The 27,728-nt window shown below is 45.0% G+C and overlaps 1 protein-coding gene across 1 annotated transcript in view; it reads left to right on the forward strand.

Moving 5' to 3' along the window:
* The window catches only part of PODXL (podocalyxin like), a 98,114-nt gene that overhangs the window by 12,223 nt on the left and 58,163 nt on the right, over positions 1-27,728 (forward strand). The window lies entirely within an intron of this gene.

Here is a 27,728-nt window from a genome sequence, read left to right on the forward strand (position 1 = left end):
AGCCCCACTAATCCAACTCTTATTGTATCCTGTGGATAGGGGGTAGTTTAAACTTGACAGCAGTTCTTTTTATGTACAAGGGATGTTATGATCATGGGAAGAACTGTTGTCTAAACTGCGTTGCTTTCTTCATAACTTAAATTAAAGAAGAATACCTGTTATCAGTGCAGCGAAGAATGGGTCAGTATGTACCGTAAATACGAGACTGGCACACAACAAGCATTTTTCTCTGGTTAATCCTCATACCCTTTGAACTAGAGCACCGTGGAAATAGAGACTGGAAAATATAGCTCATTATCTATGAATAATGGTGGGAATAATAATACAAAAACATGCCTGTGCTATCACTGATATGTCTGGTGCACTGTCAGGCACAGATATGTCCACTTTGACAAATGAAATGTTTCTGAAAATACAGAAAGAACGAAACTGCACTTTATGAGATAGTTCACAGGTTGTTATGCAGCCAATGTTCTCAAGTAATATATAGCCACGTCTTTCCTGGTACAGGCTGACACCACTTAAGTATTTTGGCTGGGAATTCAGTGTAAAATGTGTGCTAGCATGGAATGTTAGATGTGTTGTCTAGGAGCTGATAGAAAGCAAACAGGAACACAGCCACATACCTTCATCGACTATAACCCATATTATCCGAAACATAGATCACCATTATCTGATCGGCTTACACCTTCGTTTCAGGTTGTAAAATAGTTACCGATACAGTCACAGGAAATTCTTCTCAAACACACGCACTGGTAACAGTTTCATAGGAAGCCAGTTAACTACTCGTTTGTTTTTGGAGTGTAGAACACAGGAGTAGCAAGAGGATACCCACACAAAAATGGGGACAATTACAAACCATGTGCAAAACATAAATGAAACATTTTACAGTTTTTATATCGAAAGCCAATACAATGGGGACATGGGGCTAATACTATAACAAAAACAAACTTTGAGTGATTAAACCAATAAAAAACAATATCACCTAAAAAGTCTACACGACACAATATGCATATAAACATTTCTCAGTCTTTATGAAGTTCATGGAAATAAAAAAAGTGTTTGAAAAAGTCCATGCCCATAATGACTAGTGGTGATAAGACAGACAAGAATACATCATGCACATCACATCAATATTACATAATCTGGTTAATTCCCAACAGCCAAATGATAAAAGGACATAGAGAACTAGTAACATAAGATGTATACAGACCGCGGATAACACCACACCCTAACGTGCACTTGCCAATGCTTTGTCTAGGAGTTTATATATTGTGCATCACATTATCTTATAAAGGACATGTGTCATAGACCAAACTGGCAATTACAGTCCAGAGCAAAGGGACCTTAGGGATGACATTCTGTATGCAAACACAGTGGTGTAGGCCGAAGCCTTCCATCACAAGTTTACTCTGGGAAATCCATCAGGATGGCTGAAGAGTGATTTGAACAGGAAAAGTGGAGGTCTCCGGGGTTGTTATCAAGTACATTGCAAGATTAATATGATTGTGTCATCTGTGACAATGTGTTGTAGATTGTACCCCAATAATACAGGTCTATTTTTTCTTCATTGTTGTCTCGCTACCCATCCACACCCATCCTGGCTCTTTCCTGACTTATCCCAGCTCCGGAGTCTGTCTTTGCTCTGGACCACTGTGTTGGTAGTTTACACATCTGAAGTGAAAGCTTTTGTAGAGAATATGTGCTCTTCCCAAAATGACTTTGCCTCTTTTGTGTTTTTACATTCCAGCTGTAATGGGTCTATGGAGTCAGTTGTGCTCCATATTTGGTCTCTCACAAGTGACTTCTTTCTTTAGTAAAGAGTAGATTGTCCTTGGAGATTGGTGGCCTCTAGTGAATTCCACTGTACATTCCAGTTACTCCTGCGCCTTTATTCACCTTTTGCCCCTTCCCTTTTTAAAAGATTATTTTTACAACACATTCAGGAAATGAATACAGTTAGTTACCTCCCTTTGGCAGACCCTCTTCAATTGTACAAAGAGTCAGCCATGCACAATATAGGACTGAGTACCTTCCTAACTTGAACAAACAAATCCCTCTATCCAGGACGTTACCTTTTAACCTTATTAGTTGCCTACAAACTAAAGGGGAATTTAAATATCATTTTTTTTAAAGAAAAATTTGGAATATGTACAATGTCTGAACAATATGGTCTGTGTTTTGTTCCTTTGGTAAACATTGCTTGCTTCTTTAGTGACCATGAGTTAATTAAAGGGGTTATCTGGTTATATATTATTTTTTTCATCTTGGCATCAGGCATGTGGTGTGAGTGAGTAAAAGAAATCCACTTAGCTGCTCTTGTTTTCTCAATTCCTGCAGCCGCATTTGATCCCAGCCTGGCCAGAAGTGTGAGGTGCCAGTTAGCAGTGATGTATGCAGGACCAGTGCATGACCTCTGCCACTGTTAAGGCCACTCTTTGACCAGCAGCATTGACGTGCAGGGAGTTGGCACATCACACTTCCATCCAGGCGGGGATCAGAAACAGCGGAAATGGAGGCGCACTGCAGGAGCCCGGATGACCACAGACGGTCACTTGAGTGGGCATTTTTTTCACACACAATGCCTGGCCATCAATTTCCATTTTAGGGCACGGACAACCCCTTTAATGTTTGTATCCAGGGGTGGACTGGCCAGCCTCATAAGTGCCTGATGCTCCTACAGGAATTAATGCTGACAGCGTCAGATCTTTATGTACCTGGCTGGCGACCAAAAGAGGGGCTCTGGGCATTGGCCTCTGCAGTAAATTTCTTTGTAGGGTTTATAGCCAGTCCGCCCATGTTCTGAAAGTTGAGGTCATTAGATTAATGTCAATTAAACACATTTAATTATTAATTATTTCAAAAAAATTGTGAGAACGCTTTGTTTCGATGTTTCCTTAGAAGTATACAACACTATTTTTCCAATCTAGAACCTGCATCTGAAACAGGCGTCCGCCCCCTAGAGCCCTCTATATATCGTGTCCTAGGTGTAGGAAATGCCGAGTGGTGTAATGGTGTGGCCCAAATGTCTCTTTATGTGTGTCACAGTGCTCCTACCTGGATACCGCTGGACCCCAGGCTTTGGCTCCGAAGCATTAAATAGGGGAAATAATTGAGGGATAAAAGAATAACTGGAGTCCAGACCTTGAGATGAAGTTCAATGGCAGCTTTGCTTTGTATAAACGTTCTCCAAAATGGTTTACAGGCTTTGTCTTGGTTTCAGCAGGCTTTAGCATGAGACTGGCAGGCAAACTCCACTCTGCTATATCAGTTTCTCTCTGACTCTGCTGTACTGACAGGCTGGCTGTATAACTCAGCTTCTTCTGTATGCTGCACTTCACTTTGTAGTCTGACTCTAGGTTATGCCAGGGAACTTTCCTCCTGGCTCCTGAGGCTTCAACCTTTGGCCTACATGTCAAGCTGCCACCTGCTGGTGAACCAGGCACATTACATAAACAGTTACATAACGTTAGAAATGCACAGTGTGAAGGACCTGGAATTAAATGCATAAAATGACATTTTGTTAGCCCATTAGAGATAGCAGGGTGCAGTAGTGGTAACACCCCTCTTCTCCTCTCGCTTTCAAAAACTCAACATGGATAAAACAGAATTTATCATCTTTCACCCATCTCACTCATTCCCCTCAACAGACCTATCTATCACGATCAATGGCTGCACACTCTCTCCTGTCAACCAAGTCCACTGCCTTGGAATAACCTTTGATTCTTCCCTGTCCTTCAAACCGCACATTCAAGCCCTTTCCACCGCCTCCAACTCAAAAATTAATTTCGCACCCGTACATTTCTTAGCCAGGAATCTGCAAAAATGCATGTACATGCCCTCATCATCTCCTGCCTAGACTACTGTAACATTCTCCTCTGTGGCCTTCCATCTAGCACCCTCGCACCCCTTCAAATCTAACCTTAACTCTGCTGCCCAACTAATCCATCTCTTCCCCCCCCCCCCCCCCCCCCACTTCTCTGCTTCTTCCCTTCTTCCCTCTGCCAATTCCTTTACTGGCTCCCCATTGTTCAGTGAATTCAGTTTAAAATACTAACAAATACATACAAGGTCGTTCACAACCTGTCCCCTCCATACATTTCTGAGCTACTTTCCCGATACATCTCCACAGGAAATCTCCGATCCTTACAAGACCTCCTTCTCTCCTCTTATCACCTCTTCCCACAAACACATCCAAGATTTCTCCTGTGCATCCTCCATACTCTGGAAGTCTCTATCCCTACAGTGGAATCCTTCAAAAGAAACCTGAAAACCCACCTCTCCAGACAAGCCTACAACCAGTGACCCTGCTGCTTGCTTTGTCATGTCCATTGTACTATTAGTGCATATGTGTCTGTGTTTGTATTAATACACTGTTACAAATATATGAACTCAGTTTAGTAAAATGTTGTTTTGTGACCTTAAACTTCCATTTATCAGACACATCTGTCTGAGGAGTTCAGTTGATAAGCCTAAAATGTTGTACTAGTGAGCTAGCTTTTGTTCTGCCGAGGCCCAGTGGAATTCCCTTCCTTTCTGCTCTCTGAGCCAGGAAGCAGTTTGGTGACTTTAGGGAGTTCATTTCTATGGGGCATGTTACCTTTTTTAGTGAAACAATATCATTTTAGATAATGCACACCCAGCTTCCCATTACTATAACTCAGTAATAGATGTTTCTGTCCTGACATCACGGAGCAGCCAGCATTAACCTTTCCTGTGAAACAATGGGGCATAGATAAAACACTGGATATTTATAGTTCACTCACAGGGTTAACATTATAAATCCATACAGATGACCACAATATGCTGTTATGAAAAGCTCTATGGCCATGTGCACACTAGCTGTGGGTTCTTGGAAAACTGCAGCATCCAGATTTTATGTATATGTGTATACGATTTCAAAACAGTTTCTTTTGCTATTTGCATTTTTTAGGCTTGCGTTTTTTTGTCAGACCACAGCATGCTCTGTTAGGGCTCATGCACACGACAGTATGGCTTTTTCAGTGTTTTGCGGTCCGTTTTTTACAGAGCCTTTGGGTGGCGCTGTTATGGAGAGGGGGATCTGTGGGGGGTGGCGCTGTTATGGAGAGGGGGATCTGTGCACTGTTATGGGGAAGGGGATATCTGCACTATTATGGGAAAGGGGATATGTGCACTGTTATGGGCATAACAGTGCACATATCCCTTTCCCCATAACAGTGCACAGATCCCTTTCCCCATAACAGTGCACAGATCCCTCCTCCTCATAGCAGTGCCATAGACAGATTTCTCCCTCCCCATAGCAGTGCCATAGACAGATTTCCCCCTACCCATAACAGCCCCGGCCCTGCTGCTCACAGCAGACTAATCACTCACTGTATCTTTATTTTACCTTACAATCGTGACGCTCCAGTAACAACTAACAGGCAGAGCGGAGGGCGGCGTAACGTCACTTACTCACGTGACACACTGCTCCGCCTACTTTATGAATGAAGGAGGCGGAGCAGGCGCGTCACATGAGTAAGTGATGTTACGCCGCCCTCCGCTCTGCCTGTTAGTTGTTACTGGAGCGTCACGATTGTAAGGTAAAATAAAGATGCAGTGACTTAAAGTAAACTGCCCGCCCGGCGCCCGCCCGCATAGCAACGAATCAGCGATTATTCGATAACTGGATTCGTCGACAACGAATCCAGTTATCAATTATTATTGATTACATCGATTAATCGTTGCAGCCCTAGATTATAGTATCCTAGAGCTTCTTTCACCAAATAGCATCAACCAAGGTCGTATAGTGCAATGGACCTCCTTACTCTCTAAACTCAAGCTACTTTTACATAAGCTGAACCCGATTCACAAGCAGTTATCGGGAATAAACCATTCGTTCCTGATAATTGCCTGATCATAAGTGGAGGTGACAACTGCCTTTATATACAGTAATCACCTGTGCTGACTCTTTTCTGGTTAACAGATCCCAGATCTGCTACCGGCAAACAGTGATATTATGGGCCGCATCAAACATGCTTTGACCCAAGGAACAACCAAAGGGTATACCTTTATATGTGGCAATTATCAGGAACGAGTGTTTGTATAACCGGCCTTGATAATGTGCCTATGTTAAAGGGCCTTTGTCATTATACACTTTTAGGTGGGAGAAGCTAGGTCTGGTAGACCTATACAGGTTATTAATAACAAAGTAATGGAAACAGCACAGTATCTCCTTTTTTATTCATTTCTATGTGATTATCAATGGGTTTTAATCTTCTGATTACTGTTACAGTGCTGTTAGCAGAAGCTACAAAGGCTCTGTGAGAGCTTAACTGTGAGTCATATGGAGAATGTAAGGATTTAGCAATCAGCAGCATTTCTGGGTAAGGGGATTTTTTCTTTTTGAGGATTTATGAAGCTCTCTTTGTGTGTATGCTGGTTAAAGGGGACAAGACTGAATCATCCCAAATCTCATTAGACACCATGAAGAGTAAGGCTAAATGTACACGATCAGGATTGCGTGCAGATTTTCCACGCGGATTTGTGTGCGTAAAATCCGCACCGTAGGTCATGTACATTGTACTCTATGAGAATTTGAAATTCTCAATGCACACAATGCATTTTTTTCCACGCCGATTTTGACCTGTGGTGCGGATTTAAAAAAATCCACAGCATGTTAATTTTTTATTTTTATTTTCTGACCGGATTTTCTTCATTCACTTAGTAAAATCCGCCCCAATTGATGCAGATTGACCGCACGGATTTGCCTGCGAACACCTGTGGATTTCAGTGTGGATTGTCCGCACATGAATCCTGAACGTGTGCATGTACCCTAAAGGTGCATTTACACTTGTCAACGAGCAGCAGATTGTCGGGAAGGATGTGTTCCTTCCCAACAGTCATCTGCTCGTTAAAGGGGTTGTCCGGGTTCAAAGCGTAACCCGGACATATCCCCATCTTCACCCATCCTACCCCCTTGATGTGAGCATTGGAGCATTTCATGCTATGATGCTCCCCCTTGCCCTGCCCTGTATTGCGCAGGGCAAGGGCTGTGTTTCCTGGCAGTGTTGCCAGTTGATGTTACCGTCACTGATGGGCGGGCTTTAGCACTCCCTAGCTGTTTTTCAGGCTACAGCAGCACTAAAGCCTGCCCATTAGTGCAGGTGACATCACCGAGCTCACTGCTGGGCGAAAGCCTCTGCCTACCAGTCCCCATGGAGAGTCCGGTACGTCACCGGATCTTCAAAAAATCCCTTTGCTCTGTGCGATTCAGTGCAGGGCAAAAGAGAGCATCGGAGCATGAAATGCTCATATCAAGGGGCCTGCCTTGGTGAAAATGGGATTATGTCCGAGTTAAGCTCTGATCACGGACAACCTTTTTAAGCATCCATTCACACATCCGTGTGTGTTTTGCGGATCCGCAAAACACGGACAGCGTCAATGTGCGTTCCACATTTTGCGGACCTCACATGGCCGGCACTAAGAGAATATGCCTATTCTTGTCCGCTATTGCGGACAAGAATAGGACATGTTCTATTTTTTCAGGATCAGAATTGCGGACCCGGAAGTGTGGGTCTGCACGAAGTGCGGCCCCATAGAAATGTATGGGTCCACAATTCCGTTCTGCAAAATGCGGAATGGAATTGCGGATGTGTGAATGGAGCCTAAGTGGAGGTGAAGCGCTGCACTTACATGCAGCGATCTATTGTGATTACTCGTCCTCATACAGCTGCATTGTTTCTGAGCAGCAGATCGCTGTTTAGACTGCACAGTCTGCTGCCCAGAAACAATAATTTAGGTGCCTGCACTAACGACAGTTTCACCCGATGAACGAGAGTTTTGCTCATTCATTGTGTGATCTGCTGCAGCTTTAGACAGGCAGATTGTCAGGAGTGAGCGTTCGCAGAAACATTTGTTCTTGATAATCTGCCCAATTTTCTGCACGTCTAAATCCACTGTAAAGGTTTGCTTGTATCACTTTAGAAGAGGGTCATCAGTATGATAGACAAGATAGAAGCTTAAATGCAGCAGTTAGGACGATGTATCCAAGGTATCAAAACTCAAAACAGCCATGGCCATGCAAATTAGATGAACATAGGCCAAACTTTTATTGTGTATGGGGTAGGAATTTTGGATTTGAAAATGACTAATCCTTTGTTCTCATTCTCATTCTGCTACCAGAGAACACATGCATGCTTGGCCTAGTATGCATGCGTATGTGAGGGGTAAGGAGAAATGTAAAGGCGTATGGAAAACTTCAACCCCTTCCTGACATCCTCTGTATGTGTATGGCAGATGTTGAGTCTTTAAAAAATGGCACCCTGTCATAAGCTGAATAGGCGCCATATCCGCTGGGTGCCTGCTGTTTTACACCGCAAACATCTGGTGGCAGAATCTGTGATTGGTGATAACACAGATCATGGAGTTTTAACCCCCAGATGCCATGGTCAATTGTTAAAATGGCATCTGAGCGGTCTTTTCCCAGGGGCACTGCATTCCTTTGGACCAAACCGATCCTGCACACCAAAATTGCGGGATCGGTTCACTTGCTATGATAGCCTTGGGCCTTCTGAAGAAGAAGATTTCCTATCAAGCCCTGTATGTGGCAGGGCTTGATAGGAATGTAGGGCAAATGCCCCTACTATGAAAATATAAAAGTATTTATCCCATACAGTGAATGGCGTCATTGGAAAACAAAAATGAAAAGTCATGTATACCCCATAATGGCATCAAATGGTATAAAAACTACAGATCACCCTGCAAAAGATAAGCCTTCACACAGCTCCGTGGACATACATATAAAAAACTTATTGGGGTCAGAATGCAAATAAAAAAATTTCGATTTTCAAACTTTTTATTTTTTAAGTATTAAAAAGGGGGTTAATCTGGTCATACACAATAGATAGCGACGGTGTGTGCAGACTGCACTAGTAGAAAGTGTGGTTCTGTGTTCATATGATGGTATCTCAAAATAATGAGCTGTCATGTTGACTTTCTCAGCCGGTAATCATTGGGTTTGTTTATGCTTTTTTTTTTTTCTGCTGCATCTGCCAATTTTGGATAACTTGTTTATATCACAAGTTTATATTCTGCCAAAATGTACCAGGACTAAGGACTCGCTCACATCACCATCTGGATTTCCGTTTTATTCATCCGTTCAACGTTTTGTTTTGCATTAAAGTCAATGAGTGACGGATTGTAACGGATTGCTTTGTATGTGATCCGTTATGCAATCCGTTTTTCTGTTCCTTATTTTTACTTTCCATTATTTTGAACGGATTACAAATATAACGGAAATCCTAGCGGTGATGTGAACGAAGCCTAAGAGTTAAAAAAAAACATATGTGAATGTATGAGAATGCAACAGCAAAACAAAAAGATATGATTATGAATAGGAATGAGCGAATTTCACATTTTGATGTTCGTGTGCGGGTTCGTGTTGTGGTATTTACAAAATTACCTTATGGATTCCGTTACCACGGACCATAACGCAATTCCGTAATGGAATGCCTTTAGAGGCATTCCGTTATTCATTTAGTCATAATAGAAGTCTATGGCCTGCATAACAGATCCGTCCGGTTTACGTTATGTAGGAGAGGATTCCCCTGCATAATGGAACAGAATCCATAACGTAATTTAGTAAATACCACAACACGAACCCGCACACAAACTTCAAAATATGAAATTTTCTTTTCCCTAATTATGAATTTTTTAATTACTACTTCAAAGTGGCTTTTCATGTCTGAATTGTCATTAAATACAATGGGGGTGTCAGTATAAAGTCAAGCTCTGCTTCCCTCAATGACTCTTCTCTATTTGTCATAAATGATCCTTAAGCCTCATTCACACGTCAGTATTTTGGTCAGTGATTTCCATAAGTAAGGCCTCATGCACACGACCATAGTTTTGTTCCGCATCTGAGCCACAGTTTTTGCGGCTTAGGTGCAGACGCATTCACTTCAATGGGGCCGCAAAATATGCGGACAGCACTCCGTGTGCTGTCCGCATCCGTTGCTCCGTTCTGTGGCCCTGCAAAAAAAATATAACATGTCCTATTCTTGTCTGTTTTGCGGACAAGAATAGGCATTTCTACAATAGACCGCCCATTCCGTTCCGCAAATTGCGGACCGCAAAAAACTGAACGGTCGTGTGCATGTAGCCTAATTGTGAGCCAATACCAGGATTGGCGCCTCCACAGACATAAGGTATGACCCTAAGTTCAGACCTGAGCGTTTTACAGCGCGTTCCTACGCGCTGTAAAACGCTCAACACGGAGAAACCAATGATTCCCTATGGGAATGGTTCTCACCTGGGCGTTTTACAGCGCGTACGATCGCGCTGTAAAACGCCCGACGCTCAAACAAGTACAGGAGCTTTTTTTGGCGCGTTTGACGCGCGTTTGGGCCATAGACTCTTTGGACAACACTGCTGTCAATCACCCAAACGCGCGTCAAACGCGCGTTCACTATAAAAAAAAAGCGCATAAAAACGCGAGACAAAAACGCGCATAGAAACGCGCGTTTGAGAAACGCCTAGGTGTGAAACCAGGGTAAGGCCTCATGCACACGACAGTTTTTTTTCACGGTCCGCAAAAACGGGGTCCGTGGGTCCGTGATCCGTGACCGTTTTTTCGTCCGTGGGTCTTCCTTGATTTTTGGAGGATCCACGGACATGAAAAAAAAGTCGTTTTGGCGTCCGCCTGGCCGTGCGGAGCCAAACGGATCCGTCCTGAATTACAATGCAAGTCAATGGGGACGGATCCGTTTGACGTTGACACAATATGGTGCAATTGCAAACGGATCCGTCCTCATTGACTTTCAATGTAAAGTCAGGAGTCCCTTTACTTTCACACTTGTGTTCATAATGCAGACGGTGGCTCCGTTCACAGCGGATCCGTCTGCATTATATTGTTAAAACATTTCTAAAGTGTGAAAATAGCCTCAGACGGATCCGTCCAGACTTTACATTGAAAGTCAATGGGGGACGGATCCGTTTGAAAATTGAGCCACAGTGTGTCATCTTCAAACGGATCCGTCCCCATTGACTTACATTATAAGTCTGGACGGATCCGCTTGCCTCCGCACGGCCAGGCGGACACCCGAACATAACTTGAAGCGTCCCCATCACCATGGGAACTCCTCTATGTTAGAATATACTGTCGGATATGAGCTACATCGTGAAACTCATTTCCGACAGTATATTCTAACACAGAGGCGTTCCCATGGTGATGGGGACGCTTCAGGTTAGAATACACTGAAAAACTGTGTACATGACTGCCCCCTGCTGCCTGGCAGCACCCGATCTCTTACAGGGGGCCGTGATCAGCACAATTAACTCCTCAGGTGCCGCACTGTAAGAGATCAGGGCTGCCAGGCAGCAGGGGGCAGCCCCCCCCCTCCCCAGTTTGAATATCGTTGGTGGCACAGTGTGCGCCCACCATCGCCCCCCCCTTCCTCCCTCTATATTTAAAAATCGTTGGTGGCACAGTGTGCGCCCACCATCGCCCCCCCCCCCCTTCCTCCCTGTATAGTTAAAAATCGTTGGTGGCACAGTGTGCGCCCACCATCGGCCCCCCCTCTCCCTATAGTAGTAACAACCATTGGTGGCAGTGTGCGGCCTCCCATTCCCCCCCCCCCCATCATTGGTGGCAGCGGAGTTCCGATCGGAGTCCCAGTTTAATCGCTGGGGCTCCGATCGGTAACCATGGCAACCAGGAAGCTACTGCATCCCTGGTTGCCATGGTTACTTAGCAATAGTACAAATGTAGAAGATTCATACTTACCTGCTTGCTGCTGCGATGTCTGTGACCGGCCTCCACCTACTGGGAGCTCCACCTACTGGTAAGTGAAAGGTCTGTGCGGCGCATTGCTAAAGAACTGTCACTTACCAGTAGGAGGAGCTCCCGGCCGGTCACAGACATCGCAGCAGCAAGCAGGTAAGTATGAATCTTCTACTGTGGTGGTGGGGGGGGGGGAATGGGAGGCCGCACACTGCCACCAATGGTTGTTACTACTATAGAGAGAGGGGGGCCGATGGTGGGCGCACACTGTGCCACCAACGATATTCAAACTGGGGAGGGGGGGGTCTGCCCCCTGCTGCCGGGCAGCCCTGATCTCTTACAGGGGAATATGATAGTACAATTAACCCCTTTAGGTGCCGCACCTGAAGGGGTTAATTGTGCTATCATATCCCCCTGTAAGAGATCGGGTGCTGCCAGGCACAAGGGGCAGTCTTGTACAAAGTTTGCAGTGTATTCTAACTAGAAGCGTCCCCATCACCATGGGAACGCTTCTGTGTTAGAATATACTGTCGGAAATGAGTTTTCACGAAGTGAAAACTTAGATCAGAAAAAGCTTTTATGCAGACGGATCTTCGGATCCGTCTGTATGAAAGCAACCTACGGCCACGGATCACGGACACGGATGCCAATCTTGTGTGCATCCGTGTTCTTTCACGGACCCATTGACTGGAATGGGTCCGTGAACCGTTGTCCGTCAAAAAAATAGGACAGGTCATATTTTTTTGACGGACAGGATACACGGATCACGGCCTCGGCTGCAAAACGGTGCATTTTCCGATTTTTCCACGGACCCATTGAAAGTCAATGGGTCCGCGAAAAAAAACGGAAAACGGCACAACGGCCACGGATGCACACAACGGTCGTGTGCATGAGGCCTAAGGGAAAGATCTGCCGCTGTCCTGTGTTTAGAGCCGCACCTGGTTTTGGCTCACAATCACTGATGGAAATCACTGACCAAACACTTAAATGTGAATGAGGCATTACTAGGTAAATGACGTATTACCTCTTTGCAGATATTTTCCCTACACAAATATTTAAGTCTAGGAAAAATAAAAATATGTAATATATTAATCATAATTTCCCATGTTTTTAGACAACAACAGGAAATCATGTACTCATTCACAGGGACCTCAGTTGACTTTTTTGGCAGAAACATAATTTCAATTATTCGTTTTCACTGGTGATGTAGACTGTATCACTATAGTGAAATATTTAAATGGAAAAAAATAAATCTGTGCAGAATAAGGGCCCATTCAGATGGCCGTAGTGCTTTGCGGATCCGCAATTTGCAAAACACCGGGATACCGGCCGTGTGCGTTAGGCCTCATGCGTTCCGCAAAAAACAGAAGGCGCCCGTGTTGTCTTCCGCAATTTGCGGAACGGAAAGGGGGCCGGCAATATAAATGCCTATTCTTGTCCGCAAATGACGGAGTGCTGTCTGCATCTTTTGCGGCTCCATTGAAACAAATGGGTCCGCATCCGAGCCGCCAAGACGGCGGCTCGGATGCGGACCCAAACAACGGCCTTATAGAAATAGCCAAGAATAGAAAATGCCTATTCTTGTTCGTGATTGCGGACAAGAATAGGACATGTTCTGTCTTTTCCACGGAACGGAACCACTCTCCTCCACCGCATGCAGGACCTGTGAAGAATCCATACTTACCTCCTCCCCATCGTTTGATTACTACTCTCACAGAGCCAGATCAAAACAGGGAGCAGGTAAGTACTGATCTCTTCACAGGTCGTGCTGGCTAGGGGGGGCTTAAAGATATCCTGGAAAACCCCTTTAAATGGTTGTCCAACAAAATATTCTATATTTTTCAAACTAGCACCTGGATCTGAGTACTTTTGTAATTGAATGTAATTAAAAATTTAGTATAGCCACTGAGTTATTCAATAAATCAATAAAATGTATCTGTAGAGCGCCACCTGCTGTTTTATTTTCTTATTTCTTAGTCTGTGTCACTGAGAAGGCCGCACATGCTCAGTTCCATCCCTAAATCGCCTTCTGAGCTTTAATAGTGAGACAGCTGCAGCAGAAATGACATGCCCCTTGAGCTGCCAGCTTTATATAAATCTACCAATTAGATCAATGTATGTGGCGATCTCTGGATCCATGTGAGGAACAGGGCTGGTTCTATCTTTGTTAGAAAGAGATTGGCATGTACTGTATCATATATGCACTTGTGATTCCGGTATCCTGTTCCAACAAAGTAACAGAATGTCGCAATTACCATATCCGTCATATGCCAAACACTGCCGGCACCTGACAGATCCCATTGACTGTAATTTGACCCACAGGGTGTCCAGTGTTAATACCAGCATTCTCCTGGACAAAATGCCGCAGCAGGCATATGTAGGACATGGCAATTCTGATATTCTGTACCTTTGCCAGAATAGAGGAATTACAAACACATATGTGGACATTAAAGGATTTTGCAGAGGACTGTTGAGAAGGAAGCGCTCCTTCCTGGCAATTGCCTGCTTGTTAGTGGAGGAGACAACTACTGTTACATGCAGTGATCCCCTCTACAGTATGCGAAGGAGCGATCGCTAATGCCATTGCTCTTCCCCATACTGGCTAGCAGCAGATCGTGATAAGACAGCGACTATTTTTCAGTCTGCGGCAGTATTACACTGCCAGATCTTCATTAACGAGGATTCCTATGAACGCTTGTCAGCAGGGGTTGATTGGCCATAGACCTTACAGGGAATTTTCCGGTGGGCTAATGCCGAGGGGGCCGCCTGAGTCCTCCTCATGGCTGGCCAGTGGAAATTTTTGGGGATGTATTTTGTGATGGACTGTGGTATTTGGCTCTGTTGGGGTGGTATAATGTGCCGCAATATGGTACTGCTGGCCCTGCCTTCCATTAATTTGGACCCAACTACAAAATGGGGCCACTTTTAGTATTTTATCCAGGGCCACTTTAGGTGGTTCCCAGCCCGCCCCTGCTTGTCAGCGATGATCTGGCCGACTATCAGCCAGTGTAATGCAGCCTTTAGTTGTGTGTATTCTATCCTTTCATAGCTTGGGTCCAGTTGTGATCTATTCCCCACCCTCTGGCCTCTAACTGTTGTGTCTCCCCTTTGTTCTTATGCATGCAATGCATGATAACAAAGGGAAGGCACACCAGTTAATGCGTGCGTGCAGTCTGGCAAATGTTTCTCAAGTCAGTTTTAAGGGAACTGTCCCAACCATCCCCCCAAACCACTGCAGTCAGTAACTTACTTGACTGTGAAGGGTCATTGAATCTTTGTGACTCAAGCTGGCACCAGTCTAATCTATTTTGAAACAATAAGTGATGCCTCCCTGTATAGGTCCCCCTTAAGTGACCCAGCGTGACAGTTCACATCAAGACTAGACCATGATAAGTAATATTGGAGGAAAATGCTACTGTGCAACTTCACATGACCAAGAATATCGCCGAGAAGAACCTGGTCAAAGAGGTGAAAATTAAACACGAGCCTCATATGAGCCACTAACTTTTTATCCAGGGATAATTTCGGATGAATTCACCCTAAGAGGCAAACTTTTTAGCATTAGTAAATGCTTGAACTACTGAATTCCAAAAATGTATTCTAGTGCAGTGTCTCACTGTACCATTTTAACGGCATCTTACGCTATTATGTTATATTCGTCTCATATTTCTAGAGCAGAAGTTTCCAGTTCATCTTATTTCCTTTATTATTACATTAAAATTAGTGCTGCCAGAGTGAACAATGACATGTAATTTTTTATTTTATTATTGTTGACCCGAGGAGTTGAACGTAGCAAAACCATCAACATGGAACCTGTAAATGGCTTGTATAAATATTTGGAGTCTCAGGCACAATGCATTTTCTTGAGATCTGGGCTTTTGCCAGTTTCTTTAGAGGGATGCGGATATCCTCACTTAGAGGAACATCTGTGAGAGTCATGGATCTTTCTAAAATGAAACTAGTTTTTAGAAAGTAGGCATTAGGGGTGGGTGATATGGCCTAAAATCTATATTGCAATATAATTTTAAGTATGTGAGATATATATCACGATATATTCTATATTTTGGGGGGGGGGGTGTTAAACTTTTTTTTTTTTACTTTTTATTTAATAACTATTAAAAGCTCTATTAGGGTGAATAGGACTTCACACTCTCCCTGCTGCCCTGTGCATAGTACACACAGCAGCAGGGAGCCGACTATGGCAGCCAGGGCTTGAGTAGCCTCCTGGCTGCCATGGTAACCGATCGGAGCCCCGCGATTACACTGCTGAGGCTCCGATCAGAAGCTGCCTCCCTGGGGCCACTGCCACCAATGATTTAATCGTACAGGGGGGGGGGGGGCGGCACAATTAATATAATACTTCGAAGAGGGGGAGTAGAAGGAAGGGGCTGTGGCCACTGCGCCACCAATGAATATAGTTAATATGCCTGAATACAAACGTAGCCTGCATGTGCCGGCAATATCCCAAACCTGGCTTCTATTACTGCCCGCAGTGATCCGCCTCAATTAACCCCTCAGGACCATATCAACTATATTCATTGGCGGTGCAGTGGCCACAGTCCCTCTCCTCCTCCTCCTCTCTGTTCTCATTGGTGGCACAACGGCCACAGTTCCTCCTCCTCCTACTCTGTTCTTATTGGTGGCGGAGTCGCCACAGTCCCTCCCCTTCCTCCTCCTAGTCTGTTCTCATTGGTGGTCAGCGGCAGCCGCACACAGTGGGGAGCGGCGCATGCCATGTTCTACCGCGATATGGCGATATAAACGAAAACTCTATCGTTGGCCAAATTTATATTGTTTATATTGCATATCATCTGTATCTCCCACCCCTAGTAGGCATTATCATACATACTGTATGTATGGTAAATATATTTATTGCTTGACTCAATTTACTAATCCTGTCTAACATGTAGACAGCGGAAATTTAGGCTAAAAGATGCATCAAATTTATCCCAGTGGCTAATGCTGTATGACAAATCTAGTGGACATTTTTGTCTAACTTTATATTGATTGAAAATGTAAAAACAGATGTCTCATTCCCTAAAGGGACTCACTAATACAATGAGAAAGTTTCTGCAGGTGCTCAACAACAACTAAATGTATGTATTTTGCGGTCTGCATAACGCGGATCCGCAAAAAATATGGATGGCGTCCATGTGACATCTGCATTGCATCAATAAAAAAATTGTTTTGCGGACCCATTGTAACAGTACCTATACTTGTCCGCAAAACATTATCACCTACTGACGCCAATTAGGATGATGGAATTAACACCTTTGACCCCATGCTGGGTATGATGACCTCTGACCCCATGCTGAGTATAATTACCGGATGTTGAGTCTGTTACATATTTGTTCCCGGAGAATTCTTGTACAGTCACTCAGAATTGAGAAACCTCGTTGGGGGAACGAGTGAAACGTTTTCAAGAAATCTACAGTACGTCCAGTTGCCTGAATTATTCTTTACAGATATACCATGACCTGGATAAATGAGAACCTTCACAGTCGCACACTCGCAAGCACATAAATAATCGGCTGCTTAATACAATAAGGCCTCATGCACATGGCCGTAGTTTTGGTTGCATCCCATCCGCATGTTTTGCTGTTTGGATGTGGACTGCAAAAGATATCCTCATCCGTACTTCTGTTCCACTGCCCACGCAGTGGCTGATTGTACAGTGGTCGTATAGGACCAAAAGGAATCGTAGTAATGTCTCCCTACATATGAAGTGAATTAGGGCAGAATCGAACTATACAGGGTTTTCTTTTTCTCTGTTACCATGGGAGATGCATAGGTCTGCAGAGGGGCTGTATAAAACATTTTTGAAATTAGAAGCTATTGTAAAGATGTTGCATGTTTCATTTTAGAGTCACTGAGACAATAGTTGCAAAGGTGGATATAGCTTTTAGGGTCATGCATCAGAGCAATTACTAAACTAAACAAAAAAAATTGTGTTAGGACAGCCATATGCACACATTGACAAAAAAAAAAACTAACTAGATAGAAATTGCTGCAAAACTTGGCATGCAGTTATGTCTCAGGCGGATATGTAAATTATTACAGGTGTGGTCTGATTTGATACTGAGTCTTGCTACAAGAAGGCAAAAAAGTGCTTCCCTCACTGCCCTATAAAAAGGCACTCAGAGGCTACTTTTGGGTAGTGTACCTGTCGGTGAGAGATCATTAACTGGTAGATATGCTTCTATGACGCACTCAAAGACATTTTGCCCAGTCGATAGACTGATAGGGGGCATCATAGGACTAAGAGAAGCAGGATGGTCGTTTCAACGAATTGTCACCATTCAGGCATTCTCACCCAGCTGGTAGGAGATGTAGGGAGCAGTGGCTATATTAGGGCATGCACACACAGCGAACATGCTTCAGATGAACCAGACAGACCAGCAGTAGAGAGGATCATTTGATCCGCCGACAAGCACAAGCAGCTCTCATTGTTTTCTTGTCTACCATCCAGACACAGGTGGCATCTTCTTTACACACCCATATCTCTGCCTGGAGCGTTTCCAGACGGTTAGGAGAAGGAAATTTAGTGTCATGGTGACCATTATGAGTCCTTTCTTGGACAGCCAGTCACTGTTACATTTATTTGCAGTGGTGTTGCGAACAAGAACTGCTGCTGTAGCAACAAATCCAGGTTCTGGGTTCAAGTATGAAAGTCTTGTGGTGAACGCTTCAATCCTGCCTTTGCTGTGGAGCAACACACTGCCCCAACTGCTGTTGTGATTATCTACAAAAGTTGCTCACCCCTAGAAGTGATACGAGCGACACTAACAACTTAGTGATATTTGCAGAATATCATGTGGCCCCTTGTGTTGCTTCTCATGGCATGGCTTACAACTGGCATTTGTCAGCAGTATAATGCTCACCCACACACAGCAAAGGTTTCCCAGAAATGTCTCTGCCAAATTGCTACACTTCCTTGGCCTGCCCTGTCTCCAGATTTATTGCTAATTGAGCATTTAGCTGGGATGCCAGCTTTGGCAACCTATGAGTGTGCAGGATCTACAGGCAGCAACATCTCTAGGCAATTGTGCCGCAGAATACCATATGGAACCTGTATGCCTCCATACCCAACCATATCTCATGTTGTATCCAGGCCATAAAGGCGGTGCAACAGGGTACAAGAGACGATATTCAGCTGTACAGTTTCCCCAATAAACATATCCTTCACTCTAATATTGTAATGACTTACATACAGTGGATATAAAAAGTCTACACATCCCTGTTAAAATGTCAGGTTTCTGTGATGTCAAAAAATGAGACAAAGATAAATCATTTCAGAACTTTTTCCACCTTTAATGTGACCTATAAACTGTACCACTCAATTGAAAAACAAACTGAAATCTTTGAGGTAGAGGGAAGAAAAATATGAAAATAAAATAATATGGTTGCATAAGTGTGCACACCTTTAAACTAACACTTTGTTGAAGCACCTTTTGATTTTATTACAGCACTCAGTCTTTTGGGTATGAAGCTATCAGCATGGCACATTTTGAATTGGCAAGATTTGCCCACTCTTCTTTGCAAAAACCCTCCAAATCTGTCAGATTGAGAGGGCATCTCCTGTGCATAGCCCTCTTCACATCACCCCACAGATTTTCAATCAGATTCAGGTCTGGGCTCTGGCTGGGCCATTTCACCAAAATGTTTATCTTCTTATGGTGAAGCCATTTCTTTGTTGATTTGGATGTATGCTTTGGGTCGTTGTCATGCTAAAAGATGTTCCTCTTCATGTTCAGCTTTCTAGCAGAAGCCTGAAGGTTTTGTGCCAATATTGACTGGTATTTGGAACTGTTCATAATTCCCTCTAGCTTAACTAAAGCCCCAGTTCCAGCTGAAGAAAAACAGCCCCAAAGCATAATGCTGCCACCACCATGCTTCACTGTTGGTATGGTGTTCTTTTCGTGATGTGCAGTATTGTTTTTGCGCCAAACATATCTTTTGGAATTATGGCCAAAAAGTTCAACCTTGGTTTCATCAGACCATAACACCTTTTCCCACATGCTTTTGGGAGACTTCTTATGTGTTTTTGCAAAATGTAGCCTGACTTGGATGTTTTTCTTCGTAAGAAAAGGCTTTCGTCTTGCCACTCTACCCCATAGGCCAGACATATGAAGTATACGGGAGATTGTTATCACATGTACCACACAGCCAGTACTTGCCAGATATTCCTGCAGCTTCTTTAATGTTGCTATAGGCCTCTTGGTAGCCTCTCAGACCAGTTTTCTTCTCGTCTTTTCATCAATTTTGGAGGGACGTCTAGTTCTTGGTAATGTCACTGTTGTGCCATATTTTCTCCACTCAATGATGACTGTCTTCACTGTGTTCCATGGTATATCTAATGCCTAGGAAATTCTTTTGTACCCTTCTCCTGACTGACACCTTTTAACAATGAGATCCCACTGATGCTTTGGAAGCTCTCTGTGGACCATGGCTTTTGCTGTGGGATGCGACTAAGAAAATTTCAGGAAAGACCAACTAGAGCAGCTGAACTTTATTTGGGGTTAATCAGAGGCACTTTAAATGATGGCAGGTGTATGCTGACTGCTATTTAACATGATTTTGAATGTAATTTCTTAATTCTGAACACAGCTACATCCCCTGCAACCACATTATTTTAGTTTTTTTTTGTTTTCTTCCCTCCGCCTAAAAGATTTTGTTTTTCAATTGAGTGGTACAGTTTATAGGTCACATTAAAGGTGGAAAAAGTTCTGAAATTATTTATCTTTGTCTCATTTTTTTACAGCACAGAAACCTGACATTTTAACAGGGATGTGTAGACTTTTATATCCACTGTATATCATTATTACATTCACACACAGCTTCATTGCATTCTAACAACTCCTTCTTGGTGTGTTATGTTTTTATGTCAGTCAGTGTGTATGAAATTATCTGCCCACTTGTACAGTACAGGCACGAAAATGTTTTCAATTCGCCTCACCCTTTGCAGACAGGCTTACTTTATAAGGCCTAATTCAGCTCTGCACCTGCATAACACTAAAGTGGCCATGGAAAAAAAATATCGTTAATTTCTAACGATAATTTGTTTTCCCTTAGTCCTAACAGCAGCACACAAATATCCCACCCTAGATACATTATGCTTGTTAAAAACACGGTGGGCTGGGGGGGTGATCTCCTCCTTTTCAGGGAGCTGAAGATCGTTTATTGGTTCTTGGGCTCATTAAAATTCTGCCGGTCCTACCAGTCCACAGGGGCAGTTAACCCCATCTGTGCTGCTGTTAGGACTAAGGGAAAACAAATTATCGTTAGAAATTAACGATTCCCTTACGTCCTACCAGCAGCACAGATGGGGAGATAGCAAGAAGAATCCCCTAGGGAGGGTCCTCATGCCTGGCAGAACTAAGAACAGTCTGCCCAAAAGCCGAAAACTCTGCCATCCTAGCATCTATCCTATAATGGGAGATGAAGGTTGACTCAGAGCTCCAGGAGGCCGCCTTGCAGATCAACTCTAAGGGGAGAAGGCTTTTTTCCGCACCCGAGGTGGAGACCGCCCTAGTAGAATGGGCTCTCACAAACTCGGGAGGATCTAAGGATTGGGAGACAAAGGCTTCCCTAATGGCCTCCTTGATCCAGCGACTAATGGTGGCTTTAGACGCTTTACGGCCTTTAGACTTACCGGCAAACAGGATAAGGAGATTCTCATCTATCCTGAACTCTGGATCTATCCACATAGATCTGGAGGCATCTTGAAATATCCAGCGGGTCTCTAGCTGGAGTATCAGAGGAGGAGGTTGTAAACAAAACTGGTAAAGAGATTACCTGGTTGATGTTTTGAAAGGTAGGCACCTTAGGTCTGAAGTATGGTAAAAACTTCAGGAGCACTCTATCCCGTAGGAAGATGATGTATGGATGAATTGCAGAGAAAGCCTGCAATTCAGAGACTCTTTTGGCTGAAGCTATAGTCAGAAGAAAGACCATCTTTAAAGTTAAAAATTTGAAATATACCTCCTCCAAAGGCTCAAAGGGGGGAGATGCTAGCCCCCTCAGCACTACTGAAAGATCCCACTGGGGAATAGGTTTCAGTATAGTAGGCTTTAGTCTCTCAGCTCCCTTCAGGAAGCGTTTGATGAGTGGGTCCCGAGAATATGGCCTGTTGAGACAGGCCGAGATGGCACATATCTGTACCTTCAAGGTAGCTGGAGATAGGCCTCTGTCTAATCCATCTTGAAGGAATTGTAGTATCGCAGGAAGGGGCGGATCTGCGGACGCCACCTGTTTGGCATCACACCATGCCACGCTGATTCTCATGATCCTGGAGTAGGCCTTCTTTGTAGACTCTGCTCGGGAATGCGACAACGTTCTCAGGACCGACTCGGAAAGCCCTTCTATGTTGGGAAGGGACTGATCAACCTCCAGGCTGTCAGGTTGAACCTGTGCAGATCTGGGCAGATGTGAGTGTCCCACAACACCAGGGTCTGCTCCGGGGGGAGTCTCCAATATTGTCCCCGACTCATCTGAATGAGCTGGGTAAACCAGGATCTCCTGGGCCAAAACGGTATGATGGCTATTACCGAGGCCTGATCTTGACGGATTTTCATCAATACCCTCGGTATCATGGAAAACGGAGGGAAGATGTAAGCCAGCCTGAACCTCCACGGTATCGACAGAGCATCTATCGCCAGCGGGTTGTCTTCCCTGTACAGGGAACAGAACCTCAGCACCTTGGCGTTGAACCTGGTTGCCATGAGATCCACCTCTGGCATACCCCAACTGTGAACTAGCTGCCTGAAGATCTCCGGATGCAGAGACCACTCCATGGTCGGTAAACCTCGACTTAAGCGGTCCGCTATCATATTGAGGGAGCCTCGAATATGAACGGCAGATAAATGGGAAAGGTTCAACTCTGCCCACCGAAGGATCACCCCGATCTCTGATAGAAGGGGCAATGACCTTGTGCCTCCCTGTTTGTTTATATAGAGAACCGCAGTCACATTGTCTGACTAGACTTTCACCGCTTTGCCCCGAATCTGAGGGGCGAAGTGAAGGAGGGCTAGCCGGATAGCTCGCATTCTCGCTAAGATTGGAAGAAAGACGCCGCTCCAGAGGGGACCAAGATCCCTGTATTGGGGATCCGTCCAGGTGAGCGCCCCAGCCTACCAGGGACGTGTCTGTAGTCAATATGACCCAAGCTGGTTGGGTCATAGACTTCCCTGCTGGTAGCCGAAACTACCATCTGAGGGAATTCCGGGTTTGACCGGACAGGGAGCACAGGGAATCTAGCCCCGCAGGGCTGCCGTTCCATAAGTGTAAGACCTCCGACTGAAGAGGACGGAGGTGCCATAGTGCCCAAGGGACTGCCTCCGCAGCCACTGACATGAGCCCCAGCATCTTCATGAGAGTCCGAATAGAGACTCGACGAGGGACATAAAGGACCTTTGCCAGATCCTGAATTCGCGCTTTCCTTTCTAGAGTCAACCGGAGGGACATCTCCACAGAGTTGACCACGAATCCTAAATAATGGATTGAAGTCGATGGGCTCACATTCGACTTCTGCCAGTTGATAATCCAGCCCAGGCGGAGGAGAAAGGAAATTGCGATCTGAAGATGGTGGGTAAGGACCGGAACTGAAGAGGCTTTGAAAAGCCAATCGTCCAGATAAGGAATAATGGTCAGTCCTTGAAGTCTCAAGGCTGCCACCACCGACACCACCACCTTGGTGAAGATAAGGGGGGCAGAAGAGATTCCGAAGGGAAGCGCGGCGAACTGAAAGTGCCTGCGGACCCCTGAAATCTGGACCGCGATCCTGAGGAGTTTCCGGGACGCGGAATGGATCGGGATGTGAAGGTACGCATCCTTGAGGTCCAGAGTAGCCATGACGTCCCCAGAGTTGAGGATATGGCTGACTGACCTTATGGTTTCCATGCGAAACCTTGTTTTTCTTATAAATCGATTGAGAAATCTCAAATCGATAATCATCCGGAGATCTCCCGTCCTTTTGGGAACCAGGAACACTGGTGAATAAATCCCTAGACCCCTCTCCCCTGCCGGCACCTCCTCTAGGGCTCCCTTGGAGATATAGTCCTGAATGTAAGATTCTAGGACCACTTGTTTGGCAGACCCGAAATTTCGTGTGGCGATGAATCTCTCTGGGGGGAGAGAGATGAGATCTACCCGGTACCCGACGGAAACTATGTCCTGGACCCAGGGGTCTGCAATCAATCGGCTCCAAGAGTCTTTGAAATGGGTAAGACGGCCCCCCACGGGAATCTGGGGGAGGGGTACGGGAAAATCTAGAGGAGACACTGCAGGGGCAGCAGGGCTTATCCAAGAGCCTCGAGGAGGCCCATAGTCAGGAGGGTTTTGCCTCCCTGGTGGGTTTACGGGAGCGTCTTGAATATTTACGAGACGGCCCCCCCCCAATCTCTGCGCCTAGACTGCTGCCCCGGACGACCTTCGCGCTTCTTCTCCTGTCTGGGGCGTCCCCGAAAGGGCTGCTGGGGGAGGCTCTTCCCCTTTTTATCGGAGAGCCCCTCCATTATCTTGTCCAATTCGGACCCGAACAGCCTATCCGGTTCGAAGGGGAGCCCACAAAGGTTGAACTTGGACGCGTTGTCAGCGATCCATGGTTTCAGCCAAAGTGGCCTGCGGGCAGCTGAAACTAGGGCCATAGTTTTGGCGGCCAGCTTCAACTGCATCTGGGTGGAATCGACCAGAAAGTCCATAGCCAGATTGGCTGACTTGAAGGCTGCCAGGATGTCATCTCTTGATACGCTCTGATCCACGTCCGTCTGGATTTGGTTGAGCCTGGAGCGTAAATAGGCGGCTACCTCCGTGGCCGCAATTGAAGTTGTTGCGGAGGCAGCAGCCGCCGCGTAACTCCTTCTAAGGGTGCACTCTGCCCTCCGGTCTAGAGGGTCCTGCAGACTAGACCCATCGTCTGCAGGAACTAGAGTGCGCCGGGACAACTTGGCTATAGCCATGTCCACCTTGGGAACGGAACCCCATGATTCCACCAAGGGTTTAGCCATCGGGTACATAAGTTTGAATTTTCTGGTGAGTACTGGACCTTTCTCAGGCTTTCTCCACTCTGTGCGCATCACAGAGAGGAGGGTCTCATCCGCTCTAAAGACACGCTGTGTCCGTCCGGCGGGATCGGAAGACTCCCCCATGTCAACATCCTGGTCCCCCGACCTGATGGACTTGAGTAACTTCTGCGTCTTTTCTGGAGGGAAAAAGCAAGAAGTAAATTCTTCTTCCTCGGAAGAAGACCCCACAGAACAGGGGGTAGGTCTTTCGACCGGTGCGACCACCTCCATGGGAGTCTGAGAGGGACCTGGTAGCCTCTCATTAAGCAGCCGTACCACTCCCTTAATGGAATCATCCACGTATGTTTTTGTCCACTGGAACATCTCCTGCATCGTGGGTTCCGTGGATGCCGTGCGACAATTCTCACATCTGGAGTAAGGACAGCCGTCATCTAAGGGTGTGTTACATTCGTAACACGCCAAATGCTTCCTCTTGGCCCCAGCCTTCCGCTGATCCGGATCCTTAGGGGAAGCCATAGTCTGTAATTGGAAAGAAAAAAACAGGTCATAACACCTACAATACCTGGAGGTGGAGAAACAAGACCTTAAGGGGGCCCACCAGCACTAGAAGAAATTAGAGCTGTGAAAAAGAGGAACAACAAACCCCAAGCCAAGCAATATGAAAATATCTCAAGGCACAGGGAACTCTGGAGCTAACTTGTGAAAGCGACGCAACCAGAGCACTGACTGACAGGCTCTTGGGTGCTTTAAAGGAGGAAGCCCCGCCCCCTGGGCGGTTCCTTGATCGTAATTAGCCCAGCAAAATAACAGAGCCTATAATGGCTCAGCTGTTCTAAATGTCTCCCTAGATTTAATCCTGGGTCCCAGGATGTCTTTTATAAGGAGACAGTTAATAGAAATGGTGAGTTTTACAACCTCACCGCATCGCTCCGGAAAACCGGAAGTGACGTAGCGCACCCAGTGCGCGTCACTTCCGGAAGATGGCGGCGCCCATAGCGCCGCACACATGCGGTTGGAGAGACGGGACACCGCATGCTGAGATGAAAGAAGAGGGGAGGGGACACCCCCTTCCCCGACGGTACCCCAGCGACAAAAAATCGCCGCGATCAGGCCTAAAATAAAGGCACTGAAAGCAGGAAAAAAGCGATGCTTTAGCTTAAGGAAAAAAAGAGCCCCTAAGCACTCTTCAGCTCCCTGAGGGGGAGCGATACGCCAGTCCACCTGTCCAGAGGACAGAAAAAAACACGGTGGGCTGGGGGGTGATCTCCTCCTTTTCAGGGAGCTGAAGATCGTTTATTGGTTCTTGGGCTCATTAAAATTCCGCCGATCCTACCAGTCCACAGGGGCAGTTAACCCCATCTGTGCTGCTGGTAGGACGTAAGGGAACCTAAAATTCAATCTCCTACAACTTCTACAACAGTAGATGTCGGGGGGTAAACAGTCTTTCTCCAAAGACATGAGATTGATGGAGATTCACCTTATAATGGACAAGATCTGCTAACAAAAAAGTATGGTTGGTGTTAGCTGAGCTTCTACAATGCAGAAGTTTATGTTGCAGTGCATTATGCAAATCACCAGAGCAGGAGTTATGCATATGTCAATTCAACAGGAACTACTGCCAGATTTCAGCTCTGAAGCCTAAAACATTGTAAATTAATCTCTGAACTCAAGGGCTGTAGCTCAGGAACAGAAAAAGAGAAATAATCTATTTACTAAGTCACTCAGCTTATATCTGCATATAAACTAAAATGATGTTCAAAGGTCGCCATATGCTTTAAGACTTGGACAATGTTGCTACTATTCTCCTTGATGTTTGTTTTATAGACGTGGCCTTGAATTCCTAACTTACAATTGTTCTGGCTAGGTTTGCAGACGCAAGAATTTTGTATTTTCAGGAAAACATTAATCATATTTAGCGGTCACCACAACAGTTAAACACGGAAAAACATACTTAAAGGGAATGTGTCATGTAAAAAATGACCTACTGTTGAAATCACGTTTTTATGTTTAACATATTTTTAAATAATTTTTGATAATTTTTAATTTTTCATGTCAAGATCTATATTTGACAAAAATCTTAAAATTCTGCAGTTTTCACACTGGCCACTAGGCCTTCTAATAGGTGCCACTTCTTTGTCTGTATAGATCACTTTACTGCAGTTATCTGCTTATCTGTCATTCTAATCCTGCCCGTAATGATATCATCTCTGTGTATAGATAAGACAGAATCCACCATTCACAATAGGTGATTGGGAAATCTTATCTATTCCTTCATTGTACATTGTCCTCTGCACAGGTCACAGAGCATGGCTAGAAAACTATCCCATAGAAGTGAATGAGGTCCCCTCCTGACCATTGGGTCTATGGACCATGGGGCTGATGTTCAGGAAACAGAATAAATTAATCTTCAATCGTAAAAAAAAAAAAAGATTAGAAAAAAAGGATGTGTGTTGATATCTGGTTTTAACTGGCAGATAATTTTTTGGGTGACACAATTCCTTTAAAGGGATTGACTTACTTCAGTAAATGGCATTTATCATGTAGACAAAGTTAATACAAGGCGCTTACTAATGTATTGTGATTGTACATATTGCCTCCTTTGCTGGCGTGATTCATTTTTCCATTGCATTATACACTGCTCATTTTTAGGGATTACAGCCAGTGCCTGGGTGGCCAGACCAGAGAGGCTGGCACTTTTTCTTATTGTGTGAAAGCACGGCCACCGCTTTTGGATTGCACAGTGGTCATAACCCCTGGGTACGAGCAGTGTATAATGTGATAATAAGGAAACAATACGGATAATACTAAGTGCCTTGTATTAACTTTATCCAGTGTCAGATGGGCCAAATACCCTACAGAGAAATTTCCCAGTAGACTGATTCCCAGGGGGCCGCCCAAACCCTTCCCACAGGCTGAGTACATAGTGATCTGATGCTCTCAGAGTTAATGCTGAGCATCAGGTA

This window comes from Bufo gargarizans, chromosome 2 (genome assembly GCF_014858855.1).
Source record: "Bufo gargarizans isolate SCDJY-AF-19 chromosome 2, ASM1485885v1, whole genome shotgun sequence".
Lineage (NCBI taxonomy): Eukaryota > Metazoa > Chordata > Amphibia > Anura > Bufonidae > Bufo > Bufo gargarizans.